This window comes from Lichenostomus cassidix, chromosome 3 (genome assembly GCF_008360975.1).
Source record: "Lichenostomus cassidix isolate B80296 chromosome 3, HeHo_3.0, whole genome shotgun sequence".
NCBI lineage: Eukaryota > Metazoa > Chordata > Aves > Passeriformes > Meliphagidae > Lichenostomus > Lichenostomus cassidix.
Window position 1 is genome coordinate 76,053,146 of NC_139483.1, and position 12,699 is coordinate 76,065,844.

At 43.6% G+C, this 12,699-nt stretch overlaps 1 protein-coding gene across 1 annotated transcript in view; it reads left to right on the top strand.

The window, feature by feature from the left end:
* BACH2 (BACH transcriptional regulator 2) overlaps window positions 1–12,699 on the top strand; it is a 183,507-nt gene that overhangs the window by 33,918 nt on the left and 136,890 nt on the right. The window contains exon 2 of the mRNA XM_085056343.1: window positions 9,336–9,422. The gene's annotated coding sequence lies outside the window, so the exon portion shown is untranslated. The remainder of the gene's footprint in view (window positions 1–9,335; window positions 9,423–12,699) is intronic.

Below are 12,699 nucleotides of genomic sequence, written 5' to 3' on the forward strand. Positions count from 1 at the left end.
GTTACTGTTGAATCTTGTTTATTGGACTATGTGTGTGTTCCTTTTCTATACCGCTTATCCACAACATTGAGGAAAAATACGTCTTCATCTCTTGTTTATTATTCTGTCAGCCAGAAGTGTCTCCTATTGGAAGATGTTAAAATACGTCTATCAAGGAAAAAGATAAATTAAAAGATACTCTGTCAAGAAAAAGGAAAGAAAAAAAAAAAAGCTAAAATCCTCTTAAATAATTAAGATGCTTTGGGCTTTATCAGGATTGACAGTGTTCTTGCCATAATATACATATGCAAAAACTGTAAGAAGTTTAATATTTTATAGCAAGGATAACTCCAAACCCTAAATCTACTGGCTTGTTTCTATGGTAACAAATATTGAAATATGTCTAGCCAACACTGTAGGTTCCCCCTATTTAATTTCTGTCTATGGGTTCTAGGAATTCATTAAGGCTGTAGAATCCTTTTAAAATTGGTACATTCTGTTGTAAATTTCCCTAGGATTAATGTTGAACACAACTCTAACTTTTAACATAAACATTTCTTTGAAAGAGATTTCTTACCCAGTGAGGGATTAGAGTTTTATTCTAAAGACTATGTGTGCATTGATCTGGTATTTTTGTTCTTCGCTGGCACATTGAATTTTTTTCCTGTGCGTGACTATATGGAAAAAATGGAATTTCAGTCTATGGATTCTGATGAAAATATTGAAGGCTGCTTAACTGGAATTTCAGTCTGGCTGGAAGACAAAACTGGCATGAAGTCAGCACCTGCAGGATTAAGTTTAGTGATCAGAACTTCTCGGCCAGATTTACTTCTAAGGGATCCTGTCCTACTCTGAAGATTAAAATGATGATTTACTGGGAGCTTCAATCTTCATTTCAATTTGTTGCACTTAATTTTTTGTGTATTACAGAGCATTTTCTAAGTGTCTGATTTAAGCCATTTTGTGTCTGGCATCTTCTGGTTGTTTTTCTTTTGAGGGCAGCCCAGCAGTGTTGGGAAGTAATCTAAAGTGTTGGCTGTGAGATTCCATTTCCCCAGTGGTAACTGAAACCACAAGCACCTAGTCCCAGCTGTAAGAGGAAAATTTTGAAACTTTGAAGTGAAACATCAGGTTGATGCAATATTTTGCATCTGGTTGACTAGCCAGAGTTAGATGCAGCTGGAAGCATAAAGACTTCCTCCCTGAGCCTTCGGGGACTCTGGTTTCTGCTGGCATGTAGTAAAGATAATGAGGCAGCAGAAAGAAAATTTCAGAAACTGAGATTTGTACTTAACAGCTGTGTTTCAGGAGCCCGTGGTTATGGACTAAATGCATGTTTTCTCATAGGGCTAACAGCATCCAACCTTTTTTCCTTCGAAGAGACTTATAGCAGGGGACTTGGAAATCAGACCCAGAAACTTTAACTGATGCCTCATAGGGTAAGGAGGTGCAGCTGGCAGTGACTGAAGTACTCAATAAAAGCAGAAGGTGGTGTTCAGAAAAAGTGCGATTCATTCATGCATTCATTTATTCATCCATTCATTCATTCATATCCATCTGGAGTAATAAGGAAGAAAGTGGGCTGTTTATTGGGCAAAGTATTATCTCCACAGTCCTGTGTGAAAATGAGTGATTTCAGTGTGAGCCTGAGGCAGTGATTGCCTCCTCGTGCTGGAGGAGCTGACAATTCTACTTACTCCTCAGGCAGAGCCAGGCTGAAAGAAGGGGCCAGTGTGTGTGCGCAAGGGAATGTGAAAAGAAAACACCAGAGAGCAATGCTATTCAACTGGATTGTGAGAAAAATATCTTGTCACCTCACAAGCCCTACGTAAATCTCCAAAACCGCTTTTTACGACCATAAACAATATGAAGAAAAAGAATGGAGGCGGTGTTCAGTGAAGGAGTTGCTTTGGGTTGGATATGGGAGGCTTGAGAGACATTCCTGTGGGATCATTCAGGATGCATTCCAGCAGGCACAGTCCCACCACCAGAGATTGCCACTGCTGGGACCAAAGCCTCTTTGCAGCAGGTAGCTCCAGTGACCTAACTAGTGGCCTGCTTGCCTCCCTACACACACCTCACTCACACAGTCCAACAGGGTTTCCTTACCAGCTCAGCACCAGGTTTCCCCAGACATCTGGATGTTTAAAGCTGTTTAGCCGTGGTACAGTAACACAGAAACAGGGGCCCCACAGAAACAAAGGAAGCCCTGGGGTTTCCTACACTTCCAGTCCATGTGCAAGATAGTCTAGGGTCTTCCTGCTGGTTCGCTGTCTCCTGCTGTGTCTCTGCATGTCCGGTCACCTGGCTGGCACCACTGGTCCCTGTGCCTTCTGTTGTGAAAGGGGTCAGTGGCACCAGTTTGTGGCCTCTTGCCTGGGGCTCTTGTTATCCAGGGCACAACCTGCACCTTTCAGGCTGAGCTACCTGCACTGAATGTATTCCTTAGCAATGCCAGCTGTCGTCTCACTTCGCCTTGGTGTGCATTTATCTGACCCTGGCCTGAGAGACTCCTTTTTCCATCATGCGTGTCCTGTGGTGTTCTCTAAGCTAGCATGGGCTGTGGAAATAGGAGCTGCATAGTCACCCACAAAAGCTGTTATTAGTCTCCCTGTGTCATCAGTGAGTTGTATCACTGTGCTGTCTGAAAGCTCTCGAGAGTGTGTGCTTTTCTGGTACTCAAAGTCCTTGGGTTTTCTCATTTTGGGAAGCATTATGGCTGTTGTAGGAGTTTTGCCTTCATGCACCCCTACACCATGCAGTCATGATGTCCACTCTCATCAGTATTTTGAGCTCTCCAAGCTTTATCCCAAGTCCATGGAAAGACTTTTGATCTCTGCAGTGAGCTTCACCCAAGGGGCCAATTTAAGTGATACATACATATTCCTGTTGCTCTGAAATTATGCTTTTCTGCAAGGCTGCTTTTTTTTTCCCTTCCCTTTTTGTTTTTGTGATGAAGCTTCCCTTTTATTGAAACAGAAAACAACCTCCAGTCTTGTGAAGGTGAAACTTGTCTTCTCAGGATGTGAACTCTCCATATATATTTGTAGGGTACCCAGTGCAGTGAGGGTTGTGGCTGAGGTAAAAGGCTTTTTTATTTGCTTGTTTTAAAATCCAAACATAAATTCAGAAGAAAATTTTCTGAAAGAAACTGACTCAAGACTTGCTGGAAACAAATGAAAAAAATTTGCTCTTTCATTTCCGAGGCTGAGTGTGGTGCTTGGTGAAACCATGGATGTGCTCCAGCCCAACTTTTGTGTATATGTAACAAAATGATTCTGTCTTGCGCGTTTTTCACATCATAGTGATGGACTTGTCAAATTTATTTTCAGGAAAAGAGAGTACGATTATACATGTGCATGACGGCTGTGAATGCTCCCATTCCATTAGGCTTGTAATCTTTCACAGGCAGAACAAGCCTGCTCACTATAGCAAGGCCAGTTGGTAGCTGTCAGGGAGCTTTCATGATGGACAAATGTGTCCACACCAGTTTTTCCACCGTACTTTAAAACATCTGGTATATATCAGGGTTCTACACACCCTTTCTGACTCTTGGAGCCATGAAATGAAAAAGCAACTTGCATTCTTCTGTGATCAACTTTCACATTTTCATATGGTCTCTGTGCAATCAGGCACATCAAAATATGCTTTGACTTGCTCCTACAGTTTGAAAAATACGGTACTGATGAATTGTGTAGTAAAATCCTGCAGAGAGTGAGCATGAGTGCAGGGGAAGCACACGTGTGGTAAGATGCCAGTGGTTGTATAGACTGCTCAGCATAAGGCAGAGTTCAAGCCACGATTTCCACTATTAGCCTTCATGGTGTTCATGCAGAACAGGTAGTCGGTATTCTTTTGCAGAGCTAATGCTAGTATTGCCTCTAACATAAATAAGCATGCCTGTAGGAAGATGCATAGTAGGTGATTAAAAAAAAATAGGCAGCATTCAGAAAATACCTGCTTTGTTATGGGAGCATGTGTTTCCTGCAGCAGTTACAGCTCCTTGTGAGAGGAGAAACAAGGATTTGTAGAACTGTGTGTCCTTTAAATGTCTGAGTGCGTAGTGCTTTCCTGACAGTGTGGGTAGTTGGATTTTTTCTGATAGGTTATTTGGAGTCCTACAGCTTGGAACAGAAGGTGGATGGTAAAGCTCCATAAGGCCTTTTATGTGATATTCACAACGATTTTACTAGGACTGTCTCCCTGCCCCATTTCCCAGCTGATTAAAAATTCAGTTTCTTATTTTTGCATCCTCTGGAGGCAAAATTTTGAGAGGTCAGGGGTGACTCTCTTGCAACTTCTTTTCAATCCTCAATTCCCTAGCCTTACGGTGAAGTGTTTTTCTCTGTAGTTGGTTCTGCTGTAGTGGTTAAAGACAGAAAATGTTTGGCTTAACCCTGAGGCGGCTCAAACATTGTGCTGGATTAATTAAAAAATAGTTCTGTGCTTTCTGCAGCAGCAGAGCAGTGTTTGGGAGGGGAATGAAGGAGTGTTGTGCACTGGGGACAAGGAGGGCTCATCATGCCAGCCAGGATCCCTGCCATCTGCCAGAGATCCTGGCACTTAAGGGGAGCGTGTATTTTCTCCCATGTTTGCCATGGCTCATGAGCTGAATTTTGCTTGCAATGGTCTGTTTTTAAGGGAGCTGTTCCACTACCCCAGTGTTTTGGGGTTTTTTAAGTTGTTTCTACAATCCTCTTTTCCATCCTGGGGGGAGAAAATAGAGCTTTGGGAGAGGGGCTAGGTAACTAAGCTCTGTGCTTATCCTCCATGTTACGTACTTTGTGCAAGTTAAAAGGCTTGTTCTGCCTTTCATCTTGTGTGCTGTTTTCTGCAGATATTTCCTAACTTCTCCTATGACGTTTTTGCCTGGTTCTTCAGATGATTGTATGGACTGAAAGAGACTATTGTTTCCACAAGAGTGCAGGCATGTGCACATTGGCTAATCTGGTTGGTACAGGATTTCAGGAGTGGGCGTTGGACTAAGGAGCAGGGTTGGGATGTGTGTGCCTACGAATTCTTGTGAACAGCGCGCTCTCCTCTTCTGTAAATAATATCACATTTCACTTTCTACGTTTACCATTCATGTTTCTCCAAAAGTTGAACTCCTGTACCCTGAGACGTAAACAAGGAAATGGCATGCAGGAAGGCTGCAAAAGTTTTGGATAGCAGAGACTGGAAAGCTGATCCAGTTTTCAGTCCTGTGGCTGGATAAGCATCAGCTCCTTGATTGTGTGGAGACTCAGAACATTTCTTTTTCACAAATATCATATGTTTAAAATGGATACTTCATTGTCTTTCTAGCATTTTCCTTCCCCAGATTTGGGTTTTCAGTTTTGAAGTACCAGATTGCCTCCTCCCAAACACCAGGCTAAAAAGTATTCATTTGGCTGACTTTGGCAGTCAAGGTGCATTTGCCGGCTCGTGAGACACTGCAGTCTGAGCCTTGCATTTGCAGCAAGCTCGTTCTGTAAAGGACTTTAGATACAAGGCATCAGGCAAGACTGGTTGGGGGTTTCTCCATTTGGATGATATCACCAGGGAGCAAAGAAACCCCCAGTTGTTGGACTTGTTTACAACCAGCATCTTGTCGGATGAAACCTTGCTACATACTTGTTTCCTCTTTCGGGAACATTACTTAAAAGATGATGGCGCTGGGATAACTCCGGCTTCCTGGTGGTGACCCAGATCTCTGCTGGCGATGAGATCTCTATCTCTGCTGGGCACGGAGCAAAAACAGCAGTTGTGTTTTTGACTGCTGATCCACAGGCATGTTCCCATACAGTGTTTCCAGGCTCGTCAGCAACCTTGCAGCGCCTTGGCTGTTGCTGCTGACGTGCCCTTGTCTGGCGGCAAAAGACAGGATTTTATTCCACAGTCTGGTTTCATGTAGGTCTTGTAATAGGGTATGAGGCAACTTTAGGGTGTTGTTAAATACTACTTTTAGAGTATGAGACAGCACAAAAATCCTTGTAGGTTTGTTTGGGTTTTTTTGCAGCAACTGACAATTTGCTGCATCTCCCCTTTAATTCGGTTTCCTTGCTTGGTCAGGAATAGTTGCTGCTTGTAAAACAGCTCCTTGGAACTAGAGGGTGCAGACTGGAGAGATGGACACTTGCTGGTAGGCATTTATAAGGATTTATTTTGTGTTTTGTTGATGGGATTTAGTTGGCTGAGATGCTTTTTGACGGATGCACAGGAATTCCCAGGTGTGGATAAAAGCACTTGGCAATAGTCAGTCGAAGAGGATAGCAAAGAGAGATTGTGAAGTGAGAAGGGGGTTGTCTGGTTTCTTTTCATCTACGGGCTGTCATAGTTAACAAAGAGCTTACAGCTTCACCCACAGTCTTGTCTGGTTTTAGCACCGCTAGACCAAACTGCTCTGTTGGCTATCCTTGAAGGGTTTTTCCAATGCTTTCATTGGATGCAACATGGGTCAGCTTCCTTGCTTCACAGCCACCTCACCATTTGCCCAAGTGGTGCTTCTGAAACTGCACCTCCTTTTCAGCAGCTCATGGTCACAATATGGAGCACTGGAACCAGTCTGTGAAGCTACTTTTTCCGGTCCAAGACTTTTTTTGTGTTAGAGCCCTGGCTGCTATAGCCAGGAATGTTTGAGACATGTTTCTGCTGACAGTTTTCTGCTCTGCACTCCCGAGGATTGGATGTAGGGCAGTTTGGAGGGTTCCTCTCAGTGGAACTCCCTATTTACAGTCAGTGAATTCATTAGAGCCCTGAATTATTTACCTTAAAGAATTCAAGTCCTGAATTATTTACCTTTAAGGTCTGTCTTCCTGTGTTGTGCATTTGGTTGACTGTAGACCTGTTCTCCGTTATATGCTGTGAGTGTCTAAGGTAGCGTAATATCCAAGGCAGTTTCAGCTATTTACTGTGAATTTTATTTTCACACACAAATACATTGCAACATTACAGCTGATCTTTAAGGTCCCTTCCAACCCAAAGCATTCTAAGATTCTATAAGTTCAGAGTGGGACTCGGATAAAATGGATTTGTGCAGATCTAATTTTAAATCTTGTAAATGCCTGGACAGTTTTTGACTATGTCATCACACTCTTCTCTTTCTGCAAGTTGCCTGCCTACTGCCAGCTGTAGCTGCAAGCCCTGGGCAAACTCCCTATTCAGCATCTTGTTTTTTCCCTGCTGTCCCATGTTTGGCCCGAGTTTTTATTTATGGCACGGTACTCATATCCTACTGAAGAAGTTTGTCATTTCCTCATGATCTTACTCTGTTTACCAGTGTCAGGCTTCAGGGTTTGACAAATGATTTGGGAAGTGCCACTTCACTTTACAGGAAGAGACTTAAAACAAGAGGACAAAGAATCCTGAGGATCTGACATCCTTGCTACTGAGATGTCTCCATACCGCATAGTATTTTGTGTACTGGAAATACAGTTCCCTTCTGCTGTGACCGTTCATTAGTTTTAGCTGAGAGAAGCCAGGGTTTCAGGTTGGTTAGGAACTTGCTGTTAATGGCCACTTGAGGGATGCTGAGTTTAAGTGACTGGTGTAGTGCTTCTTTGGAGCTATGTGGCAGCTCTCCAAGGCACAGCTCATCTGCCTGGACGCTGAGAGGGTGGCAGGGAGTGTCAGGGTGGCTGCCATCCTTGCTGCCAACAGCTGTTAGAGTTGTCATGCACTCTTATCCTGCAGCCCTGATGCACAGCTCAGGTACATCGCGTGTGCCAAGAGTGAAGGCAGTCGCAGCAGGCAGTGCTCACCTACCACATTTCCCTCTCTTTTGAGGGATGAGTGCTTGAACTCATCAGTGTTCTCTCTTGCAACATACCTGTGGTGCACCAAAGATTTTTGCAGGAAGCAAACAAATGGCAGTATCCCCTGGTGTCATTGAGTCTTGAATGTGATTCTTTGGCAGTGCTGCAGCTGCACAGCCACCATGCAGCCCTCCGTGCCTTATGCTATTCTCACTCCCTCCCTGTCCTACCTCCAATTTTCTGTCCCTATTAAGTGAAATTTCTTCTTGTGACATGTTTTTCCCTGCCATCCCCTGGCCCACCTCTTGGCTGCTCTGTTTTGGGCATAGATGTCTCCAGGCTGCCATAGGGAATTCACGTGGAGCAGGAGACCCTCCTTGCCTGGCAGATGGCCCTGCCCTGGTTGGCAGTAGATCCCAGTGACAAAGGTCATCTCTCTTGTCCTCAGCCCTGGACTAGATTGTGTTCTTTGCTTCATGTGGCATCAGGCTAAACCAGGTTTAACCTCTCTGTTCCAGAGGTTGTCAGGATTTAGTCTTTCCAGTGACTTTTTTTGGGAATGTCTCAATCAGACCACTGTGACCAAAATCTTGCAACAAAACTTTTTGCCGGTCATCCATGTCAACAATGGACAAAGTATGCCAAATTCCTGAGCCCTGAAATGAAGGAAGGGTATCACAGCCATATTTCCCACCATGTGCTGTGTGTCTGGGTTTAATTGTGTATGCCCTTGTGAAGGTAGGCAAGGGATCATGAACACATGGTTGAGTTTTATCTCTTTAAGTTTGTTTTGTTTGAAGAAGGAGTTTGTTTTGTTTGCTTTCAGAGCAAGCAATTAAATACACTAAGGGCATTTCCAGTTTTGAAAATCCAGTTTCCTTTACTTATGATGTGGCTTCTGGCCATACAGAGAGGTTGGGGGTTGAGGTTGTGTCTTCAGTTGGGTTTCTACCATATGGGCTTTTTTCTTCCTTATTTAAATGCTGAAATGTCTTCTATGAAGTGTATTGGCAGGAGAATTTGATACTAAAGCTTAATGCTACTAATATGGGAAGCGAGGAGTAAACACAGACACTAAAAGACCCTTTTGAGAATTTTAAGTGGAGGTACTACTTAAATAATGTTGTAGGTGCAGAGTTTGGGGAAACTTTATGATTAAATAATCTACTCTCAATGCAATTTTGCAGGTATTATTTTTACATCTCTGCTGTGTTTATTAGTGGCATGTATTTGTTGTTGAAACTGAAAGAAACTTAATTAGCTTTCTCTCCCTCTGTATTTCTGCTTTTGGTGGCATTGTCTGCTTGGCATTGGTCCCGGTGCTGCCAGGCAGGATGCCCTCGGAAGAGGGCAGAGGATTTGGGCATAGGAGAGCTGTGTTCTCCTGTGTAGCACTTCAAGCGATGGGCTATGGTATCTCATCTGCCTCTCCAAATTGGTAGCTGTTGCTTCTGTTTGATCAATGAGTGATTTTGGGGAAAGGACTTTTTCTTGTTTAACATTTTTATGGGATGAAGCAGTACACAAAAGACCTGAATATCTACTGGGAAACTGCTGTAATGCAAATAATAGATAATTGCTTGCAGTTAATCAGTTTTCTCTTTTGTGTTGTTTTTCACACAGAGCAATGAGGCAAGAGAGAAGTTTTTAAAAACAGGAAAATGTGATTGCATAAACATCACTGCTGGCAGGAGGAGTTGGTGGATTCAGGTAATAATGTGACACCACTTTTTATTATGCTTTAAAAACTGTCTGGGTTTCAGGCTGCCAGCAGCCCTTTGTCAGGGGCTGAGGAGTAGAGGAAGGTGACAAGGTATAACAAGACCCAGTGGCTGGCTGTTAATTCATTCAGACCAGATGAGAGGGTGTGGGTGTTCCCACAGCGCTAGTGGTTGCTGAATAGGAGAGTAATGCTGGGGCTGCAGTAGCTTCCTTTTTTATGTCAGGCTGTTGAATCTGAGGCTGTTTTTTTTTTGTTTTGTTCAGGATTTTTTAATGGGTTTGTTTTTAACCCTAGGAGATTCTCTCCTTCAACCTTTTACAGCTGCGTTGATGTAGGAGGGGAAGCTCCATGCCTGTTTCATGGAAGAAGGTCAAATGATTAGCTGTCCCTTCAGACTGCAGAACTCTGAATCTACAAATATTTCCCTTGAATTCCCCCTTTAAAAGGATTTCTGGACCAGAGAAGATCATTATCTGCTGAAAGACCCAGACCTAGACCTTTTAATGCTTTGGAGGACTACTGCTGGTTGTTTTCTGTGCATGAATGAAGACAATTTCTCATTGCATGGTTGTAGGAAACCTAATGTGTGATGTTTAAGCATACTACTAATGTTTGCAACATATTATCTTAAAATAATGGACTTTAACATATTTAGATCCAGTTTTGTAGGAAGTATAAATTGCTAGCTAAAATGCATTTCTTCTGGCTTTAATCATTTTAATTATTCCCCTTACTGAAGGGGAGTGAAAAATGAAGACAGGGGGAGTTTGCAGTGCTAATTGCACTCCACGTTTGTAATTGGGAGCAGATCCTATTCTCAAGCTTCTTAGGCAATCCTAGTGAAGTCATCAGGCTTTTCACAAGCATATGGTTTTCCCCATGCGTGTTTGATTCTAGGGTAAGGGCCTACAGTGTGCTTTTTCGTTCACTGATTTCTCATCCAGAGGAAGTTTGAAAAATATGCATATTTTCCAACGTAGACTCTTAGTTTCCAGCAACACTTGAGGAGGTTCTGCAGTATTTTGTTTAGAAACAGATCAGCAAAGCTCATTGCCTTAGACTGAGCTGTTTCTAACTGATAATGCATTTTCTTTGTTAGATGCAAGCTGGAAAAAAAGCAGTTGTGGCTTTGCATTGCTATGGTCATGACCAAAAAGGACATTTAAAAAGGATGTGAATGGGTGTGGATTTGATATTTCCTAAAGCCAGCTTCTTTTTAGTATTAAATTGCATACTCAGGAAGCTAGCTGCTGTATCAACATTGGTATAATGACACATTATTAAAAAAATCAATATCCAGTCATAGAAACAAGTCCTGGTGTAAGCAGTCGGGTGCTTACAGCTGTGATTTGTGTGTATTTGCAAATGTAATGGGATTTTTTTTCCTCGTAGCACTGGTAACTTGGATAAACACTGTATGTGTGACTCACTGCAGAGTATAAACTTATTTTAAAGGAGCAAGTGTTGTTATTGCTGAATATCCTATTGCTTGCATCCCTGAATACTTACTTGCAGTAGGTCATGATTAATCTTAAATTGGCCAACCTGAGGGAAAAATTACTCCTGATGTCCCGTAGGTACTTCAGAAACAAATGGAATGATGGAAGTGCTTTAAAAACATAAATAGTAGTTAGAATTCATAAAATCGTAAAGCAAACATATGGTACAAGACCTTCTAAAATGTAACACTTGAAAGCTTATTTTATCGTTTCAGAAAGATCTTGTTTAGTTATTGCAGGAAAAGTAAATATTTTTATTTCTTTTTCTTCAGCACGCTCTTATACCATTCCTCTTTCTCTTTTTCTGCTTCATTTTTTTCCCCCAGAGCCTTCTTATTTTGGTGGGATGGGGGACCAACACCTGATGTGCATAGAAAGCCCTGCTTGAGAGCAGGAGATAACAGTGCTAATGGTCCTCCTGTTGTTAGGTACATTCTTGAAGTCCTTTTGCAGTGTCGGCATGGAGTTGATGTAATCCAAATTGAACCGTCCCTGTGCACATGCGTGCGTGAGCGAGATGTGATGGGCACTGCAGTGGCTCCTGGACCGCTCAAGAACACACTTATTTTTTAATGTGGTACCCCAGACATTGGTGATGAGGGATGCAGTCCCTCTCAGTGTGCATGTACATGTGTGCAGGGGTGTGAGCTCGTGGAGGGCAGCACAGCGCAGCATCCCTGCTCTTCTGGCGCACCGTTGGTGGGGTGGCTGCGGTCTCTCCACCACTTCGAGCCATCAGTGGGACAGGGAGGTGAAGTTGCCACTGGAAAGGGGCAAAGGAGGAAGATGGGGAGCAGACGAGTGGGGAGCCGGGTGGGGATCGGGGGCCAGGGAGGAAGACACAGCTCCAGAGGGAAATACTCTGTGCTTTGCAGTTGCTTGTGTGGATAGAAACCAGATGGTGCGCTGGAACACCCGCTCGCTTGGGCGGCGGCGGAGCCAAACATATGGTTAATGGTTAGGAGAAAGAGCTTTTCGAGCCAGGGCTTTGCTGACTGCCTCGCATTACAGATTGTTGCAGTGTGTCATTACATTGCCAAACTAAGTGCTTAATACCCGCTGCGGGCGCTGGGCAGGCATTTGCAGGAAGGATGCAGAGGCTCCCTGGTCAGGGCAGGAGGCTGACATCACGTACAGCCCCCTGCCACACCCCCCCACGCCCCCTTTCCCCTCTGGAAACCCTGTAAATCTCCCCATTTACAAGCCCAAATCCTACAGCAGGCAGTTTTCCTGTTCTGAGCATCTTTTATCCATTTATTTCCAACAGTGTATGGTTGGGTTTGCCTTTTTTTTTTTTTTTTTTTTTTTGGGTCCTCAAGCAGCTGACTTCACTGAGGCTGCAGCACCATACCTACATGTCCGGCATCTGAAGTTCCTGCTCTGGGATCTTTGGGCGACACCAGACCCCATGTTATCTAAGGAACTGCTGAGCTCATTCATCTCCTTTTCACGGCCCGCTTCCTTTTATTTTTAGCCAAATCCGTCAGGCCTGACAGGCGGGTAATTTGAGCCAGAGAAAGGGCAAAGCTCCAGGTCCTTTCCACAAAGCAATTCTTCTCCTCCCTCCTGGGAAGGCTCCAAACTTGGCCTGCTCCAGGCAGATGGATTTGTTGAGTCATGTGAGATCATTTACACAAAAACACAGCGAGGCAGTGAAAAGGAAAAAAAAAAAAAAAAAAAAAAGGAGGGAAAGAAAAAAGAGAAAAAGGTGGGGGGGAAGGGGTGGGAGAGCGTGCACTGCTGGGGCTGCTGCGAGCGTAGGAAA